Source organism: Phyllobates terribilis, unplaced genomic scaffold (genome assembly GCF_046119375.1).
Source record: "Phyllobates terribilis strain yellow unplaced genomic scaffold, ASM4611937v1 Scaffold_230__1_contigs__length_3167835, whole genome shotgun sequence".
NCBI classification, from domain to species: Eukaryota; Metazoa; Chordata; class Amphibia; order Anura; family Dendrobatidae; genus Phyllobates; species Phyllobates terribilis.
Genome location: NW_027362990.1, coordinates 918,937 through 931,585, shown reverse-complemented (window position 1 = coordinate 931,585; position 12,649 = coordinate 918,937). Strand labels below are relative to the sequence as shown.

The window sequence follows — 12,649 nt, the reverse complement described above, 5'->3', positions numbered from 1 at the left end:
AACGGGAGTCCAGGAGCTCATCTCCACAAATGGACTTTTCAGGATCCTTGGGTGGCTCCGTAGTTTGAAACCAATTCTGGTTATCGCTTCTCGGCCTTTTGGCTAAGATCAAGTGTAGTATCTGTTCTTATCAGTTTAATATCTGATACGTCCCCTATCTGGGGACCATATATTAAATGGATTTTTAGAACAGGGAGATGGAAAAAGAGCTTGCTCTGTCCACTCCACGCATTGACCTGGTATTGCAGTATCTCCAGGACCGGTGCACCCCTTCTTTAATGCAGTTTCTAAAATCAGAAAGAATTGAATTCAATGTTTTTTGTTCATTTTGCTTGTTTGTCGGATTTTGGGATGGACTCTTTGGCTTTGCTTTTCTTCTCCTCATTGGATTTTTCATGTTCAAAGTTGCAGAAGCCAGATTACAAGCTCATTTTGGTTCAACTTCAGCAACTGTGCATTGCATTGCCATGTAATGTGATGCAATGCTATCTTTCTAGCTCTCCCTTTTTACTTCCTTTTGGATAAACAGACATATTAGGCAAGCATTTTGGAGCTTTCACCTAAATAACTACAGGTGGTGAGATAAGCTGCACAATATAATTGACCTTTCAGTATATTGTTGCACACACACCATCTATTTAGCAAATGCCCTTGTTATCAACAGCAGCCTTTTAAACTCACCTGAGCTAACAGGTATGTGCGCTGGTTACTCTGCTGCGCTTAAAATTTCTTTTTTGGTTTGCTACAATGCCTTTTCTGAAACGTTGTCTCCTTCTGCTGGAACACTGACTTCTTTCATTTAATGCCTGCAGACTATAAAAGAGAACCCAACCCAAAAAGTTTGGTTGATTAGTCTGTGGCATTCTGTTAAACTGTTGCTTATGGCGGTCTCTGTGAGCTTCTCAGCGACATTCAGCCAGCCAGGTATCCTGCCTGCAGTAGATGGAATGTGGCAATGGAACGCTGGCTGCGCGTGTCATAATAGGCTCTGAGCCTTTATATACCTGTGCACAGCAGCAGCCACCTTCAGTCTGCTGCTGGACAGCCAGCAGCAGCAGCAGCAGGAGAGGTGTGTAATCAGGAGCCCTCCTGCTAAGGGTAGACAGCTGCTCGTTCCACCCCAGCCCCCGCCTTAATTGGTTCTCCTCCCTTCCAACGGTGTTGAGGCGGGTGGGAACAGCAGGGGGTGAAGGTGCTGTGTTTAAAGAGGTGGAGTTATGCAGATCTAAAACGCGTGGATTGCAGCAGCAGCAAGCCGAAAAGTGCAGGCATGTAAGGGATCTAGAGGTTGACAACATGTCTTCTTAACGGGAGTCCAGGAGCTCATCTCCACAAATGGACTTTTCAGGATCCTTGGGTGGCTCCGTAGTTTGAAACCAATTCTGGTTATCGCTTCTCGGCCTTTTGGCTACGATCAAGTGCTTTATTGCAGGAGATTGTGGTTGAAGGGCACTCGGGTACCCCTCTCCTTGGCCTGGCAGGATAGTCCACTTTGGTGGACTTAGCCTGCTTGCTGCTATTAGGGAGAGGGCTTAGTCCCAGGGTAACGAGTTGCGATCCCCCAGCTTCCAGGTGTTTTCGCTGCAAGAACACTGGGAGCGCAGATTGCAAGCGGCTGCAATTTGCAACCTTGTTGCGTTTTTCCATGGAGGTTGACCCTAACCTCGTGCCTCTTTATGCGAGGCTAAAAAACTCTATCCGAGTTCACTTCACGGCGGGTGGCTCGGATATGAGGAAATTAGGGTATGTAGTCCAGGACGTGCTCAGGAACCTTCTTGGCGTACAAAGGAATGAAATTCTCTCCATCCAGGATTATCCCAGAAGAGGTGACTATGACATCACATTCACCGGAGAAGGTATTTTTAGAGATGTACTAGAAAAGTTAAAAAAAGTTGAAAATAGTCCTGTTTTGAAAGGGATACAAATTGTTGAGCACGTCCTGGATGAGGTAAGACTGGTTATTGTAAAAATATTTTCGCCTTTTGTTTCTGCTCCAGAAGTAATGTCATTTCTAGCAATTTATTTTAAAAGTGTTAAATGTATTGGGAAGATATTAAACGAATATAACATATGGACATCTAAGTGGAAATTCCTTGTGAAGTGTACAAGAGATCCAAATACACCAGGTGGTATACGGCTCCCCCCTGCCCGTTTCAAAATTGGGCAAACAAATGGGGATTTCTTCTTTTCTGGGATGCCAGTATATTGCAGAAATTGTGGGCGCTATGGTCATTCAAAAGAAAACTGTCATGTATCATGTAGAAATTGTGCTAGTGAAGAACATGAGACAAAAGAATGCCCTAAGGAAAAGAAATGCAGTTTTTGCCAGACTCCAGGTCACTTTTATTTTTCTTGCCCTCACAGATTTCGGGAAGATGAGCAAAATGGGAAGTCCAAGACGTCCGACCAAGGACCAAAAGATCAGACCACCCCTCAGGAGGAGGAACAACAACCTTAAGCCTCTGGAGACAATAAGGGCGTACCAAATAGTGAAGTGTCTCCAGAGTCTATGACAGGTAAAATACCAAATCCCAAAACCTGGCTGCAGGACCTGCGGGAGTCCAAAAGGAGGGCTGAGAAGGAGCAGAAGGGCACTACTGGTAAGGTCAAAAGGGACCGGCAAAAGGCCGACACAGAAGCCCATGCCCAGTCTGGGTCTCCTAGTGCTGAGGGCGCTGAGTGGATAAAGGTGGGTCCTAAGAAAAAGAAAAAGGGTGGTTCGGAGGAGGCAGCAGGAGGTGAACAGATGGACACTTCTCCTGAAGGGGACGTGGACGCTGGACCCTCAGGGGTTTCGGTCTCCGCTGCTACAGGTGGGGACCGGGATCTTGCTGCCTCTGAAGAGTCAGAGGCTCTGCCTTGTGCGCAACCTCCTCCTATAGGACGACCTTCTACAGGTCAAACAGGGGCGGCGGAACCCCTCGGAGACCCACCTGATGAGGAACTGCATGGCCAGCCAATGGAGACCCAGCGGGTTCTGCCAGCCAGCCCTCCGAGCTATGCCAGTGTAGCGTCGGGTTTATATAAATGTGGTAATCTTTCCTCCTCCACGGAGACTCTCGTGACGATACTATCAGATGAGGAGGGAGGCGCAAGCCCAGTGGTCTGATCAGGTTCATCGGACAGGTAAATCCGTTGCTCTTAGTTACCTAAGTAAAATTTCTACATTTTCTAATGATGGCTGAACTCAAAGGTATTTCCCTCAACGTGAGAGGCATAAAATCTAACACGAGAAGAACTGCTCTTTTTAATTTTTTTACGTGTTTTACTGCATCTGTATTTTTTCTGCAAGAATGTAATATCCCACATGAAATGTCATATCAAAAATATAAAGATGAGTGGAAGTGTGGGCCATCTGTCTGGTCCGGATCGAATGCTGCAGGATCAGCGGGTGTAGCCATACTTTTTAAAGGGAACGTTTTAATTGATTTTATTCAGGAAATTTTACCAGGTCGTATTTTATTAGTGAAAGCTTTTATTGATGGTATTAGATGGCAGTTTTTAAATTTTTATGGATCAACGGAGAAAAATGAAAGAGCCGAAATGCTTGATCTTTTACCATTATTTATTAATAACTCTGAACCTTTTATCTTAGCAGGGGATTTTAATTGTGTTTTAAAAGGTGAAAACCGGCGCTCCAGCTCTGTAAGCAGGAACTACGATAAAACCTCAGGTATGCTACATGATATAGTCAAAGATGCTAAATTGATAGACATATATAAAGAGTGTCATAGTGATAGCCCAGAGGACGCCGGTTTCACTTGGAGCAATGCTAATTGTAGCTCTAGGATTGATTTTATTTTTGGTTCAGATAAAACAATACCTGCCAAATGTGAAGTTTTAACTAATATATTTTCAGACCATAAACTTTTATCCTTTACCATAAAAGTAAATGACAACAAAAAATGTGGTAAGAAAAGCTGGAAAATGAACGTATCCCTTTTAACCGACCCGCAGATTTTATCAGATTTTATTGAGTTTTATAGGAAATGTAGAAAAGGGAAAAAAACAAATGAGACTATGAGTGTATGGTGGGATAGAATGAAAGTAAAAATAAAAGACTTTTTTATTAAAAAGAGTATATGTAGAGCCAAAGAAAAATATGAAGAATATAGAATTTTAAATACCCGCCTACAAACATTATTTAAGCTCAGAGACAATGGGATAGATGTACAAGTTGATATTTCAAACTTAAAAGAAGAGATTTCAAAATGGCTAGAACAAAAAGGAAAAGAGATAATTTTTCGTTCTAGAGTACAACATATAGAAGAAAATGAAAAGTGTTCCAGATATTTTTTTAGGAAAAATAAAAAAGAAAAAGTGATAATTGACCATATAGATGGTGAGAATAATATAAAAAATATGCTGGGTAAAGTTGAGGGTTTTTTTTCTAATCTTTTTAATGGAAAAAATATAGATAATAAATTAATGGATGATTCGCTGCAAGGACTAACAGCTGTTTTAGATCCCGCATCCCAAGAGTTTTTATCCCAAGTTTTAACGGAACAAGAAGTGTTAAAAACTATTAAAAGTTTTAAAACTGGAAAGGTCCCTGGTCCTGATGGCATCCCAATAGAATTTTATGTATGTTTTTATGATATTTTAAAAGATGATTTGTTTTATTTGTTTACTGAGGTTTTTAATAATAAGGTTTTATTAAATTCCTGGAAGAAAGGTGAAGTCTCCCTCCTATACAAAAAAGGCGATAAATCAAAATTAGAAAACTGGAGACCAATAACACTTTTAAATTGTGACTATAAAATAATGGCTAAAATTTGTGCAAATCGTCTAAAAGAAGTCATCAGCAAAGTTATTCATTCTAATCAAGTGTGTGGGGTGCCGGGGCGCAGTATATGGGACAATCTGAATTTAGTGAAAGACTGTATTGAGGATGTGAAAGACAGAAAGGGGAAAATGGCGATTTTATCTATTGATTTTGAAAAAGCATTTGACCGTGTCTCACACTTTTATCTTTTTAAAGTTTTAGAGAAAATGGGCATACCAGAAGGGTTTTTACTATCGCTTAAAGCATTTTACAAGGATTGTACAAGTAAGATTTTAGTGAATGGTTTTAAGACACAAGAGGTATTTTTACGGTCAGGGGTGAAACAGGGATGCCCTCTGTCCCCCCTACTGTTTATCTGTGCACTGGAACCAATGTTATGTGCAATACGCCAAAATAAACAGATATGCGGTGTCCCTCTGCCTGGAAGCCGTGGTTTGGAGGCCAAGGTTGTAGGCTACATGGATGACGTGGCGGTCTTGTGTACAGATGCACCATCACTTACGGCCACTCTCCATCAATTGCAATCCTTTTGCCTAGCTTCTGGTTTTAAAATCAATTTTAATAAGTGTAACATTTTAAGTGTTGGGGGGATGATTTTACGTGATGTACCAATTAATGTCTCCGAATCCATTTCCATTTTAGGTATATCATTCACTGAAAATAATGATGGTTATAATAGTTGGGAAACAGTTACACAGAAAGTAAATACGAAAATATGTATGTGGAACATGAGGAGACTTACAATGGAGGGTAAAGTATTGGTTTTAAAGATGGTGATTTTACCTCTTTTATTGTATCTTAGCATGGTTTTCCCCCCGCCTGTTAATGTTTTAAAAAAGATAACCAAAACCTGTTTTACCTTCTTTTGGAACTCAAAAATGGAAAAGCTGAAAAGAGAAATCGTGATGAAATCAAAAGTAAAAGGTGGTAAAGATTTTCCAGATTTTAATAGGTTTCTTTTAATCCATCTGTTCGTTTACTGTTTTAATGCCCTTTTTAAGAATCACTATTGGTCCTTTTTTATGCGTTTTAATACAGGATTTTTTATGAGAAAGTTTGGATGGTATGAAGTTAATATATCTGTGCCCCATGCTTTTAATTTGTCGACGCATTATGAGATTTTAAGGAAAATAGTGTCCGATTTTAATTTAGGGACTAAGAAAATAGAGGAATTAAGAAATAGTAAGAAACTAATTAAAGAAATACGTAAAAGTGAGGAAATATGTAATGTTGACAGATATGATGATGACAAATCTATGTCTATCTGGAAAATGATTAACGTTTTTTATCTTTTTAATGAACAGAGAGATCTGGCTTGGAGTTGCATGCACCGCTGTCTTCCTTGCCGGGCATTCCAATACAGAAGAGGATTTGTGAGGTCTGCCATCTGCCCAAGAGCCGGATGCCAAGACGAGGAAACGGTGGAACATCTATTATGGACATGTAATTTTGCAAAGGATTTCTGGAGAAGACTGCTCCCCCTACTGGAAAGGGTGGCAGACCTCAAGGACTTTACATATAAAACTGTGCTATACGGACTTATGGAATGCCCCACAATGGACCAGTACACAATGGCTTGGAAGACAGTGAACTGCGCCAAGTCATCTCTCTGGAAAGCGCGCAACATTGCTATTTTTAAACAAGATGTTTTATCAGTGAATGATGTTTTAAGTTTATGTTTATGTGAAATGTATACTTATTATTTAATTGACAAAAAGAAGAATGTACATATTTCCAAAAAATGGCTTGTTGACCAATGGAACCTAATTATTTAAAATCTTTGTATTTTTTTGTTTTGTAAATTTAATTTGTCTTTTAACGTTTGGTATTTGTTTAATTATGCTTGTAATTTGTTAAAGTTTTAATAAACGGTTTTATCCCTCTGCAGGGGATAGCCAAATTAAAAAAAAAAAATCTGTTCTTATCAGTTTAATATCTGATACGTCCCCTATCTGGGGACCATATATTAAATGGATTTTTAGAACAGGGAGATGGAAAAAGAGCTTGCTCTGTCCACTCCACGCATTGACCTGGTATTGCAGTATCTCCAGGACCGGTGCACCCCTTCTTTAATGCAGTTTCTAAAATCAGAAAGAATTGAATTCAATGTTTTTTGTTCATTTTGCTTGTTTGTCGGATTTTGGGATGGACTCTTTGGCTTTGCTTTTCTTCTCCTCATTGGATTTTTCATGTTCAAAGTTGCAGAAGCCAGATTACAAGCTCATTTTGGTTCAACTTCAGCAACTGTGCATTGCATTGCCATGTAATGTGATGCAATGCTATCTTTCTAGCTCTCCCTTTTTACTTCCTTTTGGATAAACAGACATATTAGGCAAGCATTTTGGAGCTTTCACCTAAATAACTACAGGTGGTGAGATAAGCTGCACAATATAATTGACCTTTCAGTATATTGTTGCACACACACCATCTATTTAGCAAATGCCCTTGTTATCAACAGCAGCCTTTTAAACTCACCTGAGCTAACAGGTATGTGCGCTGGTTACTCTGCTGCGCTTAAAATTTCTTTTTTGGTTTGCTACAATGCCTTTTCTGAAACGTTGTCTCCTTCTGCTGGAACACTGACTTCTTTCATTTAATGCCTGCAGACTATAAAAGAGAACCCAACCCAAAAAGTTTGGTTGATTAGTCTGTGGCATTCTGTTAAACTGTTGCTTATGGCGGTCTCTGTGAGCTTCTCAGCGACATTCAGCCAGCCAGGTATCCTGCCTGCAGTAGATGGAATGTGGCAATGGAACGCTGGCTGCGCGTGTCATAATAGGCTCTGAACCTTTATATACCTGTGCACAGCAGCAGCCACCTTCAGTCTGCTGCTGGACAGCCAGCAGCAGCAGCAGCAGGAGAGGTATGTAATCAGGAGCCCTCCTGCTAAGGGTAGACAGCTGCTCGTTCCACCCCACCCCCCGCCTTAATTGGTTCTCCTCCCTTCCAACGGTGTTGAGGCGGGTGGGAACAGCAGGGGGTGAAGGTGCTGTGTTTAAAGAGGTGGAGTTATGCAGATCTAAAACGCGTGGATTGCAGCAGCAGCAAGCCGAAAAGTGCAGGCATGTAAGGGATCTAGAGGTTGACAACATGTCTTCTTAACGGGAGTCCAGGAGCTCATCTCCACAAATGGACTTTTCAGGATCCTTGGGTGGCTCCGTAGTTTGAAACCAATTCTGGTTATCGCTTCTCGGCCTTTTGGCTAAGATCAAGTGTAGTATCTGTTCTTATCAGTTTAATATCTGATACGTCCCCTATCTGGGGACCATATATTAAATGGATTTTTAGAACAGGGAGATGGAAAAAGAGCTTGCTCTGTCCACTCCACGCATTGACCTGGTATTGCAGTATCTCCAGGACCGGTGCACCCCTTCTTTAATGCAGTTTCTAAAATCAGAAAGAATTGAATTCAATGTTTTTTGTTCATTTTGCTTGTTTGTCGGATTTTGGGATGGACTCTTTGGCTTTGCTTTTCTTCTCCTCATTGGATTTTTCATGTTCAAAGTTGCAGAAGCCAGATTACAAGCTCATTTTGGTTCAACTTCAGCAACTGTGCATTGCATTGCCATGTAATGTGATGCAATGCTATCTTTCTAGCTCTCCCTTTTTACTTCCTTTTGGATAAACAGACATATTAGGCAAGCATTTTGGAGCTTTCACCTAAATAACTACAGGTGGTGAGATAAGCTGCACAATATAATTGACCTTTCAGTATATTGTTGCACACACACCATCTATTTAGCAAATGCCCTTGTTATCAACAGCAGCCTTTTAAACTCACCTGAGCTAACAGGTATGTGCGCTGGTTACTCTGCTGCGCTTAAAATTTCTTTTTTGGTTTGCTACAATGCCTTTTCTGAAACGTTGTCTCCTTCTGCTGGAACACTGACTTCTTTCATTTAATGCCTGCAGACTATAAAAAAGAACCCAACCCAAAAAGTTTGGTTGATTAGTCTGTGGCATTCTGTTAAACTGTTGCTTATGGCGGTCTCTGTGAGCTTCTCAGCGACATTCAGCCAGCCAGGTATCCTGCCTGCAGTAGATGGAATGTGGCAATGGAACGCTGGCTGCGCATGTCATAATAGGCTCTGAGCCTTTATATACCTGTGCACAGCAGCAGCCACCTTCAGTCTGCTGCTGGACAGCCAGCAGCAGCAGCAGCAGGAGAGGTATGTAATCAGGAGCCCTCCTGCTAAGGGTAGACAGCTGCTCGTTCCACCCCACCCCCCGCCTTAATTGGTTCTCCTCCCTTCCAACGGTGTTGAGGCGGGTGGGAACAGCAGGGGGTGAAGGTGCTGTGTTTAAAGAGGTGGAGTTATGCAGATCTAAAACGCGTGGATTGCAGCAGCAGCAAGCCGAAAAGTGCAGGCATGTAAGGGATCTAGAGGTTGACAACATGTCTTCTTAACGGGAGTCCAGGAGCTCATCTCCACAAATGGACTTTTCAGGATCCTTGGGTGGCTCCGTAGTTTGAAACCAATTCTGGTTATCGCTTCTCGGCCTTTTGGCTAAGATCAAGTGTAGTATCTGTTCTTATCAGTTTAATATCTGATACGTCCCCTATCTGGGGACCATATATTAAATGGATTTTTAGAACAGGGAGATGGAAAAAGAGCTTGCTCTGTCCACTCCACGCATTGACCTGGTATTGCAGTATCTCCAGGACCGGTGCACCCCTTCTTTAATGCAGTTTCTAAAATCAGAAAGAATTGAATTCAATGTTTTTTGTTCATTTTGCTTGTTTGTCGGATTTTGGGATGGACTCTTTGGCTTTGCTTTTCTTCTCCTCATTGGATTTTTCATGTTCAAAGTTGCAGAAGCCAGATTACAAGCTCATTTTGGTTCAACTTCAGCAACTGTGCATTGCATTGCCATGTAATGTGATGCAATGCTATCTTTCTAGCTCTCCCTTTTTACTTCCTTTTGGATAAACAGACATATTAGGCAAGCATTTTGGAGCTTTCACCTAAATAACTACAGGTGGTGAGATAAGCTGCACAATATAATTGACCTTTCAGTATATTGTTGCACACACACCAGCTATTTAGCAAATGCCCTTGTTATCAACAGCAGCCTTTTAAACTCACCTGGGATAACAGGTATGTGCGCTGGTTACTCTGCTGCGCTTAAAATTTCTTTTTTGGTTTGCTACAATGCCTTTTCTGAAACGTTGTCTCCTTCTGCTGGAACACTGACTTCTTTCATTTAATGCCTGCAGACTATAAAAGAGAACCCAACCCAAAAAGTTTGGTTGATTAGTCTGTGGCATTCTGTTAAACTGTTGCTTATGGCGGTCTCTGTGAGCTTCTCAGCGACATTCAGCCAGCCAGGTATCCTGCCTGCAGTAGATGGAATGTGGCAATGGAACGCTGGCTGCGCGTGTCATAATAGGCTCTGAGCCTTTATATACCTGTGCACAGCAGCAGCCACCTTCAGTCTGCTGCTGGACAGCCAGCAGCAGCAGCAGCAGGAGAGGTATGTAATCAGGAGCCCTCCTGCTAAGGGTAGACAGCTGCTCGTTCCACCCCACCCCCCGCCTTAATTGGTTCTCCTCCCTTCCAACGGTGTTGAGGCGGGTGGGAACAGCAGGGGGTGAAGGTGCTGTGTTTAAAGAGGTGGAGTTATGCAGATCTAAAACGCGTGGATTGCAGCAGCAGCAAGCCGAAAAGTGCAGGCATGTAAGGGATCTAGAGGTTGACAACATGTCTTCTTAACGGGAGTCCAGGAGCTCATCTCCACAAATGGACTTTTCAGGATCCTTGGGTGGCTCCGTAGTTTGAAACCAATTCTGGTTATCGCTTCTCGGCCTTTTGGCTAAGATCAAGTGTAGTATCTGTTCTTATCAGTTTAATATCTGATACGTCCCCTATCTGGGGACCATATATTAAATGGATTTTTAGAACAGGGAGATGGAAAAAGAGCTTGCTCTGTCCACTCCACGCATTGATCTGGTATTGCAGTATCTCCAGGACCGGTGCACCCCTTCTTTAATGCAGTTTCTAAAATCAGAAAGAATTGAATTCAATGTTTTTTGTTCATTTTGCTTGTTTGTCGGATTTTGGGATGGACTCTTTGGCTTTGCTTTTCTTCTCCTCATTGGATTTTTCATGTTCAAAGTTGCAGAAGCCAGATTACAAGCTCATTTTGGTTCAACTTCAGCAACTGTGCATTGCATTGCCATGTAATGTGATGCAATGCTATCTTTCTAGCTCTCCCTTTTTACTTCCTTTTGGATAAACAGACATATTAGGCAAGCATTTTGGAGCTTTCACCTAAATAACTACAGGTGGTGAGATAAGCTGCACAATATAATTGACCTTTCAGTATATTGTTGCACACACACCATCTATTTAGCAAATGCCCTTGTTATCAACAGCAGCCTTTTAAACTCACCTGAGCTAACAGGTATGTGCGCTGGTTACTCTGCTGCGCTTAAAATTTCTTTTTTGGTTTGCTACAATGCCTTTTCTGAAACGTTGTCTCCTTCTGCTGGAACACTGACTTCTTTCATTTAATGCCTGCAGACTATAAAAGAGAACCCAACCCAAAAAGTTTGGTTGATTAGTCTGTGGCATTCTGTTAAACTGTTGCTTATGGCGGTCTCTGTGAGCTTCTCAGCGACATTCAGCCAGCCAGGTATCCTGCCTGCAGTAGATGGAATGTGGCAATGGAACGCTGGCTGCGCGTGTCATAATAGGCTCTGAGCCTTTATATACCTGTGCACAGCAGCAGCCACCTTCAGTCTGCTGCTGGACAGCCAGCAGCAGCAGCAGCAGGAGAGGTATGTAATCAGGAGCCCTCCTGCTAAGGGTAGACAGCTGCTCGTTCCACCCCACCCCCCGCCTTAATTGGTTCTCCTCCCTTCCAACGGTGTTGAGGCGGGTGGGAACAGCAGGGGGTGAAGGTGCTGTGTTTAAAGAGGTGGAGTTATGCAGATCTAAAACGCGTGGATTGCAGCAGCAGCAAGCCGAAAAGTGCAGGCATGTAAGGGATCTAGAGGTTGACAACATGTCTTCTTAACGGGAGTCCAGGAGCTCATCTCCACAAATGGACTTTTCAGGATCCTTGGGTGGCTCCGTAGTTTGAAACCAATTCTGGTTATCGCTTCTCGGCCTTTTGGCTAAGATCAAGTGTAGTATCTGTTCTTATCAGTTTAATATCTGATACGTCCCCTATCTGGGGACCATATATTAAATGGATTTTTAGAACAGGGAGATGGAAAAAGAGCTTGCTCTGTCCACTCCACGCATTGACCTGGTATTGCAGTATCTCCAGGACCGGTGCACCCCTTCTTTAATGCAGTTTCTAAAATCAGAAAGAATTGAATTCAATGTTTTTTGTTCATTTTGCTTGTTTGTCGGATTTTGGGATGGACTCTTTGGCTTTGCTTTTCTTCTCCTCATTGGATTTTTCATGTTCAAAGTTGCAGAAGCCAGATTACAAGCTCATTTTGGTTCAACTTCAGCAACTGTGCATTGCATTGCCATGTAATGTGATGCAATGCTATCTTTCTAGCTCTCCCTTTTTACTTCCTTTTGGATAAACAGACATATTAGGCAAGCATTTTGGAGCTTTCACCTAAATAACTACAGGTGGTGAGATAAGCTGCACAATATAATTGACCTTTCAGTATATTGTTGCACACACACCAGCTATTTAGCAAATGCCCTTGTTATCAACAGCAGCCTTTTAAACTCACCTGGGATAACAGGTATGTGCGCTGGTTACTCTGCTGCGCTTAAAATTTCTTTTTTGGTTTGCTACAATGCCTTTTCTGAAACGTTGTCTCCTTCTGCTGGAACACTGACTTCTTTCATTTAATGCCTGCAGACTATAAAAGAGAATCCAACCCAAAAAGTTTGG

General features: G+C 42.0%; 6 non-coding genes across 6 annotated transcripts; all 6 read left to right on the top strand.

Moving 5' to 3' along the window:
• The first annotated feature begins 82 nt into the window (after window positions 1–82).
• LOC141215184 (U2 spliceosomal RNA) lies at window positions 83–273 on the top strand. The gene has a single exon (XR_012284303.1). It is a non-coding gene; the product is annotated as a U2 spliceosomal RNA (small nuclear RNA).
• Window positions 274–6,662: 6,389 nt separating this feature from the next.
• Window positions 6,663–6,853, top strand: LOC141215122 (U2 spliceosomal RNA). Its single transcript, XR_012284265.1, has one exon. It is a non-coding gene; the product is annotated as a U2 spliceosomal RNA (small nuclear RNA).
• Window positions 6,854–7,968: 1,115 nt separating this feature from the next.
• Window positions 7,969–8,159, top strand: LOC141215183 (U2 spliceosomal RNA). The gene has a single exon (XR_012284302.1). It is a non-coding gene; the product is annotated as a U2 spliceosomal RNA (small nuclear RNA).
• A 1,115-nt stretch (window positions 8,160–9,274) lies between these two features.
• Window positions 9,275–9,465, top strand: LOC141215182 (U2 spliceosomal RNA). The gene has a single exon (XR_012284301.1). It is a non-coding gene; the product is annotated as a U2 spliceosomal RNA (small nuclear RNA).
• A 1,115-nt stretch (window positions 9,466–10,580) lies between these two features.
• Window positions 10,581–10,771, top strand: LOC141215080 (U2 spliceosomal RNA). Its single transcript, XR_012284226.1, has one exon. It is a non-coding gene; the product is annotated as a U2 spliceosomal RNA (small nuclear RNA).
• A 1,115-nt stretch (window positions 10,772–11,886) lies between these two features.
• On the top strand, window positions 11,887–12,077 carry LOC141215181 (U2 spliceosomal RNA). The gene has a single exon (XR_012284300.1). It is a non-coding gene; the product is annotated as a U2 spliceosomal RNA (small nuclear RNA).
• The last annotated feature ends 572 nt before the right edge of the window (window positions 12,078–12,649 follow it).